Consider the following 17826-nt stretch of genomic DNA (forward strand, 5'->3'; position numbering starts at 1 on the left):
CAGCCTGTTGAACCATTTCCCTTACTCTTGAGCACTTTCTCCATGTGAGTGATTGCAGGAACAGAAGTGCCTGCCCTCATCATTTTCATTCTGGTTGAAATTAAAGCAAATGATTTAGGGCCAGGGAGATCACTTTGCATGTAAAGTGATCATCCCTGGCATGGCATAAATTCTCCCCATAGCATCACACCACACTATAGCCCCTGAGCACTGGTAAGTGGCCCCAAATAAGCAAATAAATAAAACAGAAATAATTAATAATAGATAAAGAACATTGAGAGTAAGTGCTGTAGTAATGTACCCCTCCCCAAAATCAGTCTGGGCACTTTTTTTTTGGCTTTTTTTTGGGTCATACCTGGCAATGCACAGGGGTTACTCCTGGCTCTGCACTCAGGAATTACTCCTGGTGGTGCTCAGGGGACCATATGGGATGCTGGGAATCGAACCAGGGTCGGCCACGTGCAAGGCAAACGCCCTACCCGCTGTGCTATTGCTCCAGCCCCATGAGCACTTTCTTAAAGGCCTCTTGGATCCATGGATCAGACAGAGAACTCTTCTCAGAGCTCTGAATGTGAGTTCAAAGTTGCAGATTGCAGTGTTACAAGAGGAAGCAAGAAGGGAATTATAAGGCCAGGCAGTGGAGTGAGATGGCCCTATGGGGAAGCTTATCTACAGCCCAAATCATTATTCTTCAACCTTTTCACATCTTCAGACTGGCACCAGACTATGGACTATTGGCTGAAGCCCACTGTCCTAAATTATTTAAAGAGGAACTCAAGGGTTGGAGAGGTAGAACAGTGGGTAGGGGATTTGCCTTGCATATGTCCAACCCATGTTGGCTGCATGCAAGGCAAACGCCCTACCGCTGTGCTATCGCTCCAGCCCCAGGTTCAATCCCTGGCACTTATATATGGTCCCAAAGCCTGCCAGGAGTGGTCCCAGATGGAGAATTGAAGGCTGGACAACATGAAATTCAAGTGGGAGTCTCAGTGAGCAGAGGAGGACTACTGGGGAGACCCTTTTTAAAAAATCTATAATTTTATTAAGTCATCAGTTTAGGGGCCGAAGCGATAGTACAGGGGGTAAGGTGTTTGCCTTGCATGTGGCTGACTAAGGTTTGATCCTCAGCATCCCATATGGTTCCCCCAGCACCGCAGGAGTAATTCTTGAGTTCAGAGCCAGGAGTAACCTCTTAGCATCACTGGGTGTGACCCAAAAAGAAAAAAAAAAGTCATCAGTTTAGTTACAGACTTTCAGTATTCCAACATCAATCCCACCACCTTTGCCCCTTCCCACCACCATTATTTCCAATTTCCCCGACAACATGGGGGGACCCTTTTAACTATAAGCAAGACTATGAGTGTAGGAAGACTTTTTCTAGGGAAAATGTTGATTGCTTTTTCAGGTTGTGGACCTATGGAAGGTGAGGGACCTTGCCCCTGAAAGTGACAGCCATGGAACCCTGTTCCAGACTATCTCCAGAGAGCCCTTTGCTGCCTTCTGAAATGTCTATGGCAGGCCCCCTATCTGCCTTAGGACTTTCCATGGAGGCTGCTAGACATAGCCAGGAGCTGGGAACTAGGAGCAATTTCCCACAGCTGCTGGAGAAGGGGAGCCAAGGAATGTGTGTATTTCCCGGCTTTCCTGGGATCCGCTGTCCTGCTCCAGAAGTCACAGGGCTCTAGCAGGCTCCATTCTGGGCCTCCGGGTGGCACATGTTATCCTATTATGAAAGGAATCTGGAACGAGATGACTCCACTGTTGGGCAATGCAGGATGAGTGCAGGCTGCCCAGTTTGCTATCCTGTCCTGTTTCCTTAACCTCCCCCCGGCTTGGCCCCCCACTTCAGACCATTCTACTCAGGATCAGGCAAGTTTTAGCAAAGTCTGGGCTGCCTGGTTGGTGTCTGCTCAGGTAGTCACCTTTGCCTCACTCTTATCCATATGGGCTGGCCTGGACAGGCTCTGCTACTGTTGAACCCCTCCGGGGATTTCACAGAGCTGCTCCCTCCCCAGAGACCCAGTGACCCCTCCTCCATATGAACTCCCTAGATGAGGGCTCCCACTTGACTCCCTTCACACAACCCTGTGTTTATGTGCAGTTTTGCCATTGAGGAGAAGCTAGAATACATACTTCCCCTGTCCTGGCTGCCATGGCTGCTAGTTCTTTGCCTTTGGCCTTCCTTTTGTTTGTTCTGTTGGTTGCTTGGTTTTGAGCTTGAAAAAAAAAAAAAACAAAAACCTAGAGGCAGGAAGCAGCTCCTAAGCAGTGCTCACTTAGATCAGGGTCCCCATCAGATATTCTTAGCCAACCAGCCCAGCAGTCTAACACAAGGGCCTAAGAATGGTAACCTGGGGGCTGGAGCAATAGCACAGTGGGTAGGGCGTTTGCCTTGCACGCAGCCGACCTAGGTTCGATTCCCAGCATCCCATATGGTCCCCCAAGCACCACCAGGAGTAATTCCTGAGTGCATGAACCAGGAGTAACTCCTGTGCATTGCCGGGTGTGACCCAAAAAGCAAAAAAAAAGAATGGTGGCCTGGAGCTGGAGAGATAGTCCAGCAGGTAAGGAATTTATCTTGCATGTGGCCAATTTGATCCCACATGGTTCCCTGATTACCACCAGGAGTGATTCCTGAGTGCAGAGCCAGGAGTAATCCCTGATCATCACCAGGTGTGGTCCAACACCCCCCCCCCCTTCACTCACCCCCCTCCAAAAAAAGCTGGCTCGCTCAAGTGCAGGGAATACCCAGGCCACCCTGATCTGCTTGGCACCTCTAGGCTGCATCTGACAATGCTCAGAGACAATGTGATGCTGAGGATCAAATCCAGGCCAGGTGCATACTAGGCACACATTAACTGTTGTACTATCTTCTAGTCCTTGTTGCTTGATTTTGAGCCCACACTGGACTGTGCTCTGGGGTCACTGTTGGTGGGACCACGTGGTACAGGAAAGGCAAAGCACAGTGCTCATTGAGTCATCTCACTGGCCTTCCCTTTGGCCTTCCTGCAGCTCCGGGAATGGAGTAACTACTCCTCAAAGGGCTTTGTGATTTGATCTGGCTACTTCTCATTCCCTTTCCTTATCTTACTTATCTTCTAACAATAAAGGGCTGCAGTAGGGCTTGTTTTATTTAGTTCATTTATTTATTCGGTTTCTGGGCTATGTATATCGGTGCTCAGGGGTTTCTTCTGGCTGGACTAAACAGGGGTCCTGAGCAGAGACACTTCCCAGACTAGAACTGAGATAGGGAAGAGCAGGAAACAAGTAGCAAAGTGGGAGAAGAATGACATGGGCTGAAGTGTCACATCTGGAAGACGTCAGGAGAGCCGGGCATATGCCAAGTATGTCTGTAGAAACTTGAAGAGGCTCCATGGGGTCACATGCAAAAAAAAAAAAAAAAAAAACCCACCAAAACCCTGGGTTGAAGAGGTGTGGGTAAGTCTTGAGATTAAAAGAGATGGTGCTCTGCAGGTTGAAGTGGAAAAAGAGATATGGTCTTGGTAAAGCAGAAGGAAGGGTTCTAGCCAGGCCTACCACTCTCTAGAGAAGAATCCCTGTCCTGTGGATCAGCCTTGAGCAGAAACAGAGCAGATCAGAGGTCTGAAATTCAGCTCTGAAACTGTCCTATGGGGACTGGGTGGTGCAGGCAGTCTCCCGCGGAGGACATGCTATGGGTGAAGCTACTCCAAGAAAACAAGGAGGTGGTTCAGGGATTTGACTCAGAGATTGAGCACGTGCTGCCCATGTATGAGATCCTGAACCCAATCCCTAGCACCCAAAAGAAAAGAGGTTGGAGAGATATTGGGGATGGTGTGGGGTTTAATGCTCTTGTTTTGCACATGGGGCAGGCCCTGGTTCAATTCAGCGTACCATATATGTATGGTTCCCCCCCCCACACACACACATATACTGTTCTCTGAGAGCTGCCAGCTGTGGGTCACATTTAAAAAGAAAAGAGAAGATTGTCAGGGAGATTTGTTCAACAGGTTATAACACATGCTTTGTATGTAAAATCTCTGTTTAGAGCGATAGCACAGCGGGTAGGGCGTTTGCCTTGCACGCAGCCAACATGGCCCACCCGAGTTCGATTCCTCAACCCCTCTCGGAGAGCCCGGCAAGCTACCGAGAGTATCTCGCCCGCACGGCAGAGCCTGGCAAGCTCCCCGTGACACATTCGATATGCCAGACACAGTAACAACAAAGTCTCCAATGGAGACGTTACTGGGCCCGCTCGAGCAAATTGATGAACAACGGGAGGGCCTTTACCTTTACCTTTACTGATCTCTGGCACTACTGGTCCCCTGGTCACCCCTGGAATTAAATGCTCCACGTTGAGCTGGAGTGGCCCTCCTACCCTAGCACTTCTGGGTGTGGCCCAAAACTCAAAAAAGAGAGGAAAAGTTGGGGCTGGAGCAACAGTATAATGGGGATGGCACTTTCCTTCATGTGAACTACCACGGGAGGGGGTGAGAGGGGTGGGGGGGTTCCATCCCACCACCACAGATGCTCCCTAGAGCACCGCCAGGTCAGGAGTGATCCCTTAAGTGCAGAGCCAGAAGTAAACCCTGAGCACTGCCTCCTGTGGCCCCAAAACAAAAGGAACCAAAACAAAACAAAACAAAACAAACAAAAAAAAACAGGAAAAGGAAAGATAGGACAAGAAAAGAATGAAAAGGAAGAGGACAGGAAAGGGGAAGGGCGGAGAAGGGGAAAGAGCAGGTTCAGGGCAAGCACTTTACTTACAGAAGGCAATGGGGGAGGGGGCTGGGTGGAGCCTGGGAGTAGTGGCAGCTGTGGTTCCTTGGGAGGGGACAGGCAGCACACAGCTGTGGGGGTCCCCAGGAAACCTGACAGGCCGGGCTGTGAGTGACCAGCAGGGCCATCAAGGCAGGAGGAGGAGGCAGCATTGGACGGGGATCCAGTTGTCTGGGAACAGCTGCAGGCCTGGGCAGCGGCAGGTGAGGAAGCTCCCTGGCAGCTAAGCCCTGGGAAAGAAGGTCGGGAGCCTGGGGGAGAGGGCACGGGGGAGGGGAAGCAGCTGCAGGCCAGGCAGGCTCCCAGCATTTTTGTTTTTTTGTTTTTTTAGCACTTGTGCTTTCTGATGCAACTGGATTCCTCAGGGAAGCAAAGGCCGGCCAGGCAGGGTGGGGGATGGGGACTGGGGGAGAAAGCTAACTGCTCTGCTCCCCCTTACAATGGTTTTCCCAAAGCCCATCCTCCTGCTGCACCCCTCTGGAGCCCTCCCCCCTTGCCCTAGACCTGACTTTCCCTCTCTCCTGCTCCTGGCTCCCCAGTTTCTTATCAGCACCTGTGTCCTGGCCCTTCTCCTAAGAAAAAGAGTAAACAACCCTGTGCCTTTGGGAGCGCTGGGGCCCAGAGGGTCAGAGAGGGAAAAGGTTCCGAGAAGGTGTGCCCAAGGTCCCTAAATCGAGGCAGGCTCCAGGACACGGGCCCTGGGCTGCCCACTAATGCCTGTCCACTGAGAGCGCGTCCGCCTGCCTCTGTGGCCCAGAGGGGACCGACTGGCAGTAAGGTCCCTGAGACTGCGGGTGCTGTCAGACCTGTGGGCTCCCACTTCTCTGCTTCATCCTGAACGTGGCACGGGGGGACGTGAACTAGTGCAGCAGGGTGAGTGTCTGGCAGAGGGGAGGTGAAGGGTCAGCTGGGGCTCCTTTCTTTCTGGGTCCCTCCAGTGTGGGATGAACAGCTGCTGAGCCTTTGTTCTGAGGCCCTAGCTTGGCCTCTACCCGGGTGTCCCCACCTTCGTATTGTACCAGCTGTTGAATTCAGTCCTAAGCCCAGCAGCACAGGGAAGACAGAAAATTGCCCTGCGGGGAGTGAATGGGTCTTTGTCCGGCTGTTGAACATATCGGCACCTCAGCAGAGCGCTGCCGCCAGCGTCAAGCCTGCCCTAAGCCCAATCCTTCTCACTGAAGGCCTTCCTGCTTCCAGGGCTCTCTCCATTTTTGTTGTTTCTGGGGGGCCACACCCTACACGCAGCGGTGTGCATGGGACCATATGTGAAGCTGGGGATTGAACCTGGGTTGGCTTTGTGCAAGATAGGAGGCTTTCCCGTTGCACGATCTATTTTTGTGAGTGTGCAGGGCCAGGGAGAGTAGTGAGGGGGCCATGAGGAATTCGGGATGGAACTCAGGGCCCCCTACATGCGAGACATGTGCTAAGCCACCTCTCTTGTGTTCTGCCCATTCTCCTGGACCTGCTCCTATCCATTCTCAGGTGGGCTCAATCAGCTGGGACCTCCAGAGAGGGCATTTGAAGGTTACCAGATCCAGGCCTAGGAGCTAGTTCAGAGGCTAAGGTGTGGACCCTGGGCCCATCCTCAGCAGCACATGGTCCCCCATGGAGGCCCTAGAGCTCAGCCAGGAATGACCCTACAGGCCCTGGGAGCACTGATGAGGTTATCTGGATAATTCTCAGGTCCTCACTTTGAATGGCCTGCAGTCTGGTTTGCTGAGGGGCCCCTGGCCTCCTGAGCAAGGCTTGGGGAGCCTCCCACTCCCACCCCTGCCAAAAAACCAACCCAAAACAAAAACAAAATAAAAGGCTACCAGGTCCAAAGGCAAATAGCAGGAAAGGATGGTTGGGATTGCTGGCTGAGGCCGCACCTGTCTCCAGGGCCTCCTGAAAGTCAGAAATGTGGGTTCCCCCACAAACCTGTCTTGGGACAAGATAATTCCTCCCTCCCTCCCTTCGTCCGTCCCAACTGCCCTATTCCTAAGGGTACTGTTGTGAGCAGCCCTCTCTGGGGGTCCTGCATGCTCACCCTCAAGTTCTGCTAGCAGCACATAGCAGCCTAAGCCTTACAGATCGCTCCCTACCACCCCAGGGGCACCCCTCCCCCAGGGCTGTAGGAGGGGCTGGAGGAGGGGGCCTTCTCTGCATTCCGGCGGAAGGTGGAGGCGGGGAGAGTGAGCCCTTTCTCTCCTTAGGCTAGTTCTGACTTGATTGGTACCTGGTGCCCTCCCCCCACGAGACCCCCTTTTCCGCCCTGCCTGTTCTCCCACTTCTCTCACCTCACCTACCCGGGGAAGCTGAGGCTCCAGGGCCAAGCTACTGCCCCCTCATTCCTCACCCCACCGCATTCCTTCCAGGAGGCCCGGGGCACTTCCCCTCTCCCCTCCTTTCTCCTCCCTTCAGCTCTCATGCCCTTTGCTCCTGGGATCCTCTGCTGGCAAACTCCAGCCGGCGCCCACTGCCTACCAGTCATTCCTCCTTCTTTGTTCACTGTTCCATTCACTGCTCGGACCATGACCACCTCCAGGATTCCTCCAGACCTGCCTGCCCAGTTGCTTCATGAAAAATGCCTTTAGATTTTTTTTTTTTTCTCTTTGGTCTTAGGGTCACACTTGTGTGCTCAGGAATTACTCCTGATGGGCTCAGGGGAATATATGAGGTGCCAGGGATCGAACCCAGTTCAACCTTATGTAAGACAGCACTTTAACACCCTGTTCTACCTCTGCAATATCTACCTACAGACTGTTTCTTTGCCTTGGGTTAGCACCACTCTTCCAGGGGAACCCCTGGGCTTTCTCTTTCAGGCTCTGCCTTCAGAAAGAAGAATTCCCTTATATACCTTCTCACATAGCGCATCCTGGCCCGTCCTTGCAGCCCTGCTGTCCCCATTTTAACCACCTGGGAATTTCATTGTTTATTTCCTGTTTCTCTTGTTTCCCAGAGGATTTCAACTCTCCAGATCATTCCTTCCTGTGTTCCCAGCATGCAAGACACAGATATCAGTATCATCGGTGGATATGCACCACCTGAATGGATGCTTCACTCCTGCCCTCACTCAGTCACATAAAGTCACTTGTCACTCTCAGTGAGCTGCAAGTCTGAGGCCCATATGTGAGGTCACTTTGTTGATGGGGATACCAAGAGGCTCAGAGAAGCAGTATTTTATGGACTGACACACAGTGAATTTAGTTCTAGGTCCTAGCAGGAGCTGATTCCTCACATGGACATATATGAGAGTGCATTGGCTGATAAGTGAACTCTCACTTTATGGGGGGAAGAGGTTGTTTTGGGGCCACACCTGGTAATGTGCAGGAGCCACTCCTGGCTACATGGTTTAGGTCATTTCCAGAGCTGTGGTTGAATCCAGGCATCCTGAATGCAAAGCACATGCTCAGCCCATTGAGCTATCTCTGGTCCCAATCATTCACAAAAATATTTTTTTGTTTTTATTTTTAGTTCTATATCCAGCAGTGTTCCGTGCTTATTCCGGGCTCTGCACTCAGGGATCCTGGAAGGGCCTTAAGGAACCATATGGGGTGCTGGGACCACACCTGGGTCAACCACATTCAAGGTAAACCCTATTCACTGCATTCTCTTTCCAGCCCCTAAAATGTTTGGTCAGCTGTGGTTAGGACTTACTCCTGGCTCTGTGCTTAGGGATCACTCCTAGATGCTTTTAGGACTATATGCAGTGGTGGGGATTTTATCTGGTTGGTTAATCCCTTTGCCTGCTGTACTATCTCTGTCTGGCCCCTCAGTTTAGTTTTATTTATTTTATTTTAGATTTTTGGGTCACACCTGGTGATACTCAGGGATTATTCCCGGGTTGGTCTGTGCCCAGGAATTACTGCAGGCAAGGTCAGAGGACCATATGGAATGCTGGGGATAGAACAAGGGTCAGCCATGTGCAAGGCAAATGCCATGCTCTAAGTTTCTCTCCCTTTCCTCCTTTTGCTTTCTCTCCATTTCTCTCTCCCCCTCTTGTTTTGGGGCCACACAAAGCTATGTCAGGGATTACTCCTGGGCTTTACATGCAAGGCTTACTCCTGGAAGTGCTTGGAGCACCATATTGGGTGCTCGGAATTGAACCTGGGTTGGCTGCATGCAAGACAAGTACCCTACTTGCTGTATTATTTCTTGTTTTATGTTGCCCTGACTGGAGGTTTCACGCAGTTTCATTGTACTAGCACACTTTTCATTGTAGTGCTTACCAGGGGTCAAACTCCCTTAGCTGAGTGCTCACTGTGGTGACCCTCTTTTCTTGGGGGTGATTGGGCACATCCTGGTAGTGGTGGTGCTCACTGTGCTCACTGGGGGATCATACTCCTGGAATCGTGCTCACACATCTTTTTATTTGCAGTTCTCGCTTTGTGTTGCACACCACTTGTGCTGGGAATCTCAGTAGCGCTGCCAGGGTCAGGCTCAGTGTGGATAAGACTCCTGGCTTTATGCTTGCATGCCAGGCATTTTAGCTACTGACCCATCAACTGATCCCCAACATTTTGAGGAGGGGATTTGGGCCACGCCTGGCAGTGCTCGGGGGCTATTTCCAGCAATGTACTCAGGGATAACATCCAAAGGTACCCAGGGAACCATGTGGTGCTGTGGATTAAACCAGGGGTAGCTACATGCAAATCAAGTACCTTAACCCTTGCTTTTTATTCTTTTTATTTTTTTGCGGGTGGAGGGGCAGTGAGGGACACAAGAAATGGTGTCCAGAAGTTGTTCTGGGATGGTGTTTGGGTGTCACTTCTAGTGATATATGGAGGATCATGTAGTGCCAGGGATTGAACTGTGTCTTCTAAATACAAGCGTGTACTATAACCTGTTGAGCTATTTTTTTTTTTTTTGGTGGTGTCACACCTGGAAGTGCTCAGGGCTTCGTCCTGGCTCTGTGCTCAGAGATCACTTTTAGCAGTACTTGGGACTATATGCGATGCTGGGGATCAAACCTGGGTGGATTCCCCTACCTGCTGTGCTATCTCTTTGGCCCATCAACATTTCTTTTTTATCCCTTTATTAGCTTCTCTCAAGATCTGGAGGGATTGGATCTAGAGATCTGGCTCAATGGTAAAACTGGCCTTGCAGGCATAAGACCTTGAGTTCAGTGCCTGGTACTACCGAAACCCCTATGGAGTACAATCTCTTGCTTGGCAGAATTGATTCTCTCCCTGTGCTAGAACCAAATGTGTGACACCTTAACACTGCCATATTAACAACAAAAAGACTCGCAGGAAAAAAAAATCATGTGGGGGGGCTGGAGTGATAGTACAACTGGCAGGGTGTTTGCCTTACATGAGGCTGACCGGGGTTCAATTTTCATTTTGTTCTCCAAGCCTAATCATGAGTGATCCCTAAGTGTACAGCCAGGAATAAACCTTGAGCACTGCCAAGTTTGGTCTCCCCCCTCCCCCCAAAGAAATACAAACCCAAGACAACAAAAAGATGATTTGGAAGGATCCCTCTCATTCCTCTCAGAATTGTTGAGATTTCCCAGACTTCTGGCAGAGCTCGCAAGTGTCCTGCCCATCTTCTCCAACACCCAACTTAGAGCAAAAACTCTTTATCTACTTAGTTCCAACCCTTTGTGTTGTTCCAGGGGCAACCCTGTCAACTGCACTGTTAGTTACATTCAGTGGGTATTTGGATTTCTACCGCAGATTCATGCACTGATGCTGATCTGTAGAAATTTCCTTCAGGTTGGCAAAAAAGTTGTTGTTGCCTAGCTGGCAATAGTTTTCAGCCTCTGGTCCTCAGGTATGTGGACTGTTGTCTATCCACAGGTATATGGGTGCTGAAAACCACTGAGTAACCTGTCAGTGTTTCTTTCTCTTTCCTTTTTTTTTTGTGGGGGCCATACCCTGCGATGTTCAGGGGTTACTGTTTTTTGGGTTTTTTTTTGCTTTTTGGGTCACACCTGGCAATGCACAGGGGTTACTCCTGGTTCTGCACTCAGGAGTTACTCCTGGCGGTGCTCAGGGGACCATATGGGATGCTGGGAATCGAACCCGGGTCGGCCGTGTGCAAGGCAAACACCCTACCCGCTATGCTATCTCTCCAGACCCCAGGGGTTACTCTTTACTCTGCACTCAGGAATAACTCCTGGCAGTTCTTGGTGGAACATATGGGATACCAGGGATTGAATTCTGGTCAGTCACATGCAAGGCAGATGCTCTACCTACTGTACTATCACTCTGGCCATGTCAGTGTTTCTTAACTAAGGTGCCCATGAGGAGAGCCCAGGCTGATGTGAGGATCAGACTCAGGTCTCAGACAGTTCTCCCCAATGCCCCACTCCTGTGTTCCTCTTCCAGGTCAGACCAGCTCTTGGGGGCAGCAAAATAGTACAGCAGGTAGGGCATTTGCCTTGCACTTGACTGAGTTGAGTTCAATCCCTGGCACCCTGTATAGTCCCCTGAGCCCCACCAAGAGTAATCCCTGAGCACAGATACAGGAGTAACTCTTGTGCACTGCCAGGTATCACCTAAAAACACACAACAACATAGGACCAGAGCCTAGTTCTGGGGCAAAAAGGGGCTTTTGCCTTAAGTTAGTCTGTAACTAAGGAGAGAAAGGACTGTAATCCTGAGTGAACCTGATGAAGGTGGGTGGCTTCCCCCCAGACTAGGTTTAGGGGTTAGCTGCTAATAATAGCTCCTCGGTGTCTGAGGAGAATTAACAAACAGGCCCCTTAGCTTTGCTTATTCCACCCACTGTCTGACTAGACTGACCTAATCTGGTATTTAGTCCAGTGTTCAAGGTCACAAACCCAGTATTTTGGGAACAGACACCTAAATTGGCCTTGGAGGACTATCTTATCCCCAAACTTGCAGGGAGTGGAAAGGAGACGGAAGAAAGGGAAAGTGGATATATATGTATGTCCTCCAGAGAGAGGTGACTGATTCATTTAACCCATGCTCACCCTTGCTAGAGAGTTCCAGTCTCCAGGTGCAGATATTCCTGGAGGGTCAGGCATGGAAGCTATTTCTTGGCTGAGAGGAGAAAGGCCTTGTGCCAGACATGTATGAAAGGGCCCTCTAGAAGGGCTGGAGTGAAGGGCCCCTGAAAGGGAAGGAACTGGCTTCTGTAAGGCTGGTGGTGATCCGCAAACACGCCTACTGGCAGTTTCTCCCGGATGAACTTATCAGCCCTTTCTTTCTGCCAGAACTGCCAGACAATCTGCCTTCTGTTAAATCTAGACAAAAGGGACCCCTCCCTTGCCCTCTCTTGGCTGGCCTTGCTTGCCAGCCACAGCCCCAGGCAGACCTTCAGGCCTGGCATTTGGGTCAGGGGAGGGGGGCGCTCCCCCCAGTAAAAAACCCTGCCCCTCTGTATCAGCTTGGGGCAAGATTAGTAGCAGGGGCCTCCCTCCCTCCCCCTGGAGGCACTTGGTCCTCCATTCCTTAGGAACATGCCAGAGTAAAAAGCCCTGGTATCTTAGGACCAGAAGAAAGTTTGGTCCGTGTAGGTGTCTGAATGGGAAGGAGACCTTAGGTTGAATCATATCATCTCCTTACAAAGCACTGGGACATTTGTCATGGACCTTACACAGCATTTGGATCCAGGCCACTGGGAAGAGCAGTATTACCAATTCCTTCCTTTTCAAACAGAAATGGAGTTGTGGCACCAGGAAGCTACCTTGAAGGGATGAGTGCATGCTTCACATGTTGGAGACCCAGGTTGGACCCCTAGAACTAACAGGATGGTTTGCTGAGCATTGCCAGTAATGATTCCCAAGCACTGAACGGGGGATAGCTTCTGAGCACTGCCCCCAAACCGGACATGTTAATTTTTTTTTCATTTTTTGGTATTTGGAGCACACCTGGTGGTGCTCAGGGTTTATTCCTGCCTCTGCACTTAGGGATCACTCCTGGTGGTACTCAGGGAACCATATGGAGTATTGGGAATGGGACCTGGGTTGGCAGCTTACAAGGAAAGCACACGTAGCCTGCTGTACTATCTCTCGGGCCCCCTAATATCTATCTATCTATCTATCTATCTATCTATCTATCTATCTACCTATCTATCTATCCTCACAGACACATACACACACACACACACACACACACACATATATATATATATTTTTTTTTTTTAACTAAAGGAAGAAATTGAGTTTCTGCTCTATATTGCCTGTAGAGGGCTGGAGCGATAGCACAGCGGGTAGGGCGTTTGCCTTGCACGTGGCCAACTCAGGTTCAATTCTTCCGCCCCTCTTGGAGAGCCCCGCAAGCTACCGAGATTATCCTGCCTGCACGGTAGAGCCCGGCACGCTCCCCATGGCAAATTCAATATGCCAAAAAAAAAAAAACAGTAACAACAAGTCTTACAATGGAGATGTTGCTTGGGCCTGCTCGAACAAATCGATGAGCAACGGGACGGGATGATAGTGCGACAGTGCTATTGCCTGTAGATACAGAGTTTTTGTTTTATTTTTGTCAGAGCCAGCAATGTTCAGGGGTTACTCCTTGCTCTGCACTCAGGAATTACTCCTGGTAGTACTTGGGGAACCATATGACATGCCTGGGATAGAACCAGTTCAGCCATGTGCAAGGCAAAATGCCCTATCCACCGTACTATTGCTCTGACATTTTTAAAGTGTTGGGATTGGAGTTTTAAAGTGTTTTAAGGTACAGTTTTAGGGGTTGGAGTGATAGAACAGTGGGCAGGGCATTTGCTTTGCATGTGGCTGACTTGGGTTTGATCCCCAGTGTCCCATAAGGTCCCCTGAGCACTGCCAGGAGTGATTCTTCAATGCAGAGCCAGTAGTAACCCCTGTGCATCACCGGATGTGACCCAAAATGCCCTCCCCCCAAAAAAAGGTACAGTTTTAAAGTGTTGGGGTTAAAGAGATAGTACAGGGGTTACTTGCCTTGCATGCAGTGAACTGTGGTTCGATTCCTTTTATTTTTTTTTTTGCTTTTTGGGTCACACCCGGCGATGCTCAAGGGTTACTTCTGGCTTTGCACTCAGGAATTACTCCTGGCGGTGCTCAGGGGACCATATGGGATGCTGGGATTCGAACCCGGATCGGCCGCATGCAAGGCAAACGCCCTACCCGCTGTGCGATCGCTCCAGCCCCTGTGGTTTGATTCTTGGCAGTTCATATTATCTCCTGAGCATTGCAGGAATGCTCTGGAGCACAGAGCCAGGAGTAAACCCAGAGCACAGCTGGGTATGGCCTAGCTCCTCTCCCAAATCCACAACCCCCCCCCCAAAAAAAAAACACCAAAGTGTGGCTAAACTGGTGCTGGAGACATAGTATAACATATAACAGGTAAAGTACTTGCCTGGTACACAGCTAACCCAGGTTCTAATTCTGGCACCCAATATGGTCCCCTGAACATGGCCAGGAGTGATCCCTGAGCATAGAGCTACACGTAAGCCCTGAGCACTGCTGTATGTGGCTCCCTCACTCCAAAAATTAAAACCAAAGTGTGACAAAGCTTTCCACTCCAGAGATGGTCACACCCTGTACTAGATACTCTTTCTGAAGCATCTGGTTGAGGGTTCTAAGAGGAGGAAAGAAGCACTGGAGACTGAAGGGCCAGGAAAGTTAAAGGCTGACTGCCAGGCATAAAGAACTTAGTTCTCAGCCTTTGGACATCATTCCTTTCAGATCTATACTGCCCAGACTCTCTAGGCAGCTGCCCTTGGGACTCATGCATAATGGTACTTTCTAAATGGATGTGAGCTACAAGGCTAACCTAGGCCGGCCTAACCCTGCTGGGTTTTCAGAAAGACCTCTAAAGGTGAGTTACTGTAGACCTGGAGTTGAATCCTACAGTGAGTTCCACGGTTCCTCAGGAGGAGAAAAGATTTGATTCTCGACAATGCAGAGGTCTTACTTTTAGAGCCCCAGCCCAACCCATGTCAGGGCTGCCGACCACTGCACTTTTTACTTTTCAACTTGGTCAGCCAGGCCTCCTGTCTTTCAAGAGCATGCAGGGACAGAGTCTTGGAGGAACACCAACTCAAGACAAAAGCTAAGAAAGATGACAAGATTTGCCAAGGCTGGAAGGCAAGGGGAGAAGACCAAGGTTTGCCTGGACCACAGTACCTCCAACTGATCCACAACCTCCAGAGCTAGGGATTGGAAAGGATTTTGCCATAAGGATTTCAAGTTAAATTCTGTGTCCTCCTGCTCCTTCTCCTTCTTTTCCCTCTTCCTCTTCTTCCTCCTCCTCTTCTTCTTCCCACATCTGGCAATGATCAGGGCTTACTCCTGGCTCTGTGCTCAGGATCACTCCCAGAGGGTTTGGGGTACCATATGGGATGCCAGGAATTGAACCGGGGTTGGCTGTGTGCAAGGCAAATGCCCTACCTGCTGTACCTAATAACTTTGGCCCTCTTTTTCCTCTTTTATTTTTTTCTTTTTTGGGTTATACCTGGCAATGCACAGGGGTTACTGGCTCATGCACTCAGGAATTACTCCTGGCAGTGCTCGGGGGACCATATGGGATCCTGGGAATCAAACCTGGGTTGGCCGCGTGTAAGGCAAACACCCTACCCGCTGTACTATCGCTCCAGCCCCCCTCTTCTTCTTAAGATTAAAAAAGGCAGGGGCTGGAGTATCAATATAGCATAAAGGTGCTTCCCCTGCCGAAGCCAACACATATAGGTTTGATCCCCCGATACTGTATATGGTCCCTCCAACCTAAGAGTGATCCCTGAACACAGAGCCAGGAGTAAACCCTGAGTACTGTTGTGTGTGCTCTCAAAAACAGACCACCAAACCAAGTAAAATAAAAATTAGTAAAGGCAAACAAAACAAAACAAAAAGGAAAATGACTGTAAGGGCCTATTGCACTGTGTGTGTGTGTGTGTGTGTGTGTGTGTGTGTGTGTGTGTTTTACAGTGATGAGGATTGAACCAGAGCCTGATACCTTCAAAGTATGTGCTCTACCTTTGAGTCATATCCCTTTTATTGCACTTTTGGACACCAGCTAGTTAAGATAGAGAATCTCTTGGCTAGAGCTCTGCTTGGTATGGGGCTATTGCTTCCTTTAGCACGACTTTAGCAAAAAGGAAGAAAGGTCCTACTGTGGGTCCTGTAACTGCCACTGTCTTTTGTTCTGGAAAAAATTCAAAACTATTATACATAATATACACCTGCCCCCCCCCAAAAAAAAATCGCAAACAGGTATGTGTTCTTGGAAGACGAGGCATTTCCCAATGCATTCTCTGAAACTCAGTCCTCCCAGAAACTCCCAGGGAAGGGGAGAAAGCAGAGATGCCCAGAGTTGTAGAGGAACCCTGGTAGGCAGAAGCCAGTTCCGTTTTTAGAATGTGCTTGCAGCATTCCAACCTGGCCACAGGCATAGCCCTGGAGGGAAGAGACATGCTCAGCTGGGCAGGTCCCACCAGGAGTCCCTTTCTCAAATCCTGCCAGTAACTGTTCAGGTTCAGTGAGTCTTAGTTGCAGTAACTGTCACGTCCCACCCATTCCGCTGGGTCGGAAGACCGTACGTGAGCCCTGGGGTGTGCGAGAACGCCTTTCCAACTGTCCCTGAGAAGGTTCGCAGTAGCTCCGTCCTTATAGTCCCCCACCCCCAGAAAGAATGTGAGCCTCAAGTAGTGAGTGACCAAAGCCAGAGAGGGTCAGAGCTATTTCAGGCGGCAGAGGAGGCATCGGATTCCGGATTCCAGTGTTAGGGGGAGGGGACCGTGACCAAGAGGAGGGTCAGGCCCCGGGCGCGCCCCCTACACCCCTCTCCTCCCCCGTCCCCGCCGCCCCTTTAGCTTCAGGTTAGGCCCCCAGGAGGAAGTCAGCAGCTTCTGGCCCTCCTGGCCCTCCTCTAGGTTTTCTCATTTGAGTAAAGGGCCCAGCAAGAGTGTCACCAGCCTTCCCAATTTCTGATTGTTTCCATTGCTTAAAAATAACTCTTGCGTTCGAGGAAAATCAGAAGGGCTGAGCGCAGACGATGTGTGGCCGACCGTGGCCGGGCCGGTTGCAGCCTGGCTACCCGGGGTGGGCAAGAAGCTTTCCGAGGATCGGAGGCCCCGAGGCCGGAGGCTGGGTGGGGCACCCCTCCCCCAATGGCCAGCCGGGAGTGCTCGCGGAGACCCGGACCTGGCTGGCCGGCGGGCGGGGCCTCCGCGATGGGGGCGTGTTTTTCCCAGGCGGGGGCGTGGCGGGCCAATGAGGAAGGCCGCGCGGGCGGGGGCGGGGCCTGCGCGCGGGTGCGGCGCGCTGCGGGCGGCCGACGCAGGCAGTAGCGGTCGTCGCGCGGACTGCCGGTCGGCGCCGCGCGGAGCTGGCTGCGGGATTGGCTGTGGCGCTCGCGTGTCAGGCGGTTGCTAGGCTGCGGCCGCGCGCCCCGCCCTCGCGCTCGGCGCCCTCTCACCACCCGGTACGTGCTCGCGCGGAGGCTGCGGTGCGGCGCTCGCGCTCCTCGGGCTCGGCGGCGGCGGCGGCGGCGGCGGCGGCGGCTTCGCGCCGAGTCCCCCGGGGAGCAGCGGCGGCGTCTCGCGGCCGCGAGGAGCGAGCACCTGCCGGGGCCCGCTCGCCCGCCGGCGCTGGGTGAGTGCGCCGCCCGTCTCCCGTCGCCGAGCCTGCCTCCCAGGGCCCCCTTCGCGGCGCGGCTCGAGCCTTCCGAGAAACACCTGCTGCTGCTCGCTGTTTGGCCCGGGGCGGGGACACTGACGGTGGCGGACGTCCTTGCGGGTGAGGCGGCGGCGCGACCCGGGCAGAGCCGCCCCCCCTTGCTTTCCGCCCATCGGGCGGACGCTGGAGCGTTCGGGGGGCCGGGCCGGGCCGCGGGCCGCGGCGACGGGCCAGGCCTCGGCCCGGCCCCGCGCGCCGGGGAAGCCGGGCCTGCGCGTGATGTGTGCGGCCTCCGGGCCGCCTCGTGGGCTTCCGAGAAAAGGGGCGCGGGACCCGCTTGGGACTGAAGCCGGAGAGCGGGGCGCGGGACCCCCGCAGTTGGCGGGGAAGGGCGCCGCAGCCACTGGGTCCTGAGCTTCTGGGAGCCTGGCGGGGGGCGGGGGTGGTCAGCCCCCCGTCCCACCCCCCTTTCTGAGCTTCTTCGGAAACCTATCTTTTCACTAGGCATTTGGAAAATCAGA

The 17826-nt window shown here is 52.0% G+C and overlaps 1 protein-coding gene across 3 annotated transcripts in view; it reads left to right on the forward strand.

Moving 5' to 3' along the window:
- Nucleotides 1–16987: 16987 nt before the first annotated feature.
- The window catches only part of DAG1 (dystroglycan 1), a 64174-nt gene continuing 63335 nt past the window's right edge, over nucleotides 16988–17826 (forward strand). Inside the window, exon 1 of one of the 3 annotated variants that reach the window (XM_056129038.1) lies at nucleotides 16988–17111. The gene's annotated coding sequence lies outside the window, so the exon portion shown is untranslated. The other 2 variants (XM_056129036.1, XM_056129037.1) reach the window with 2 other exon arrangements.

This window comes from Sorex fumeus, unplaced genomic scaffold (genome assembly GCF_029834395.1).
Source record: "Sorex fumeus unplaced genomic scaffold, SorFum_2.1 ptg000072l, whole genome shotgun sequence".
Classification (NCBI taxonomy): Eukaryota; Metazoa; Chordata; class Mammalia; order Eulipotyphla; family Soricidae; genus Sorex; species Sorex fumeus.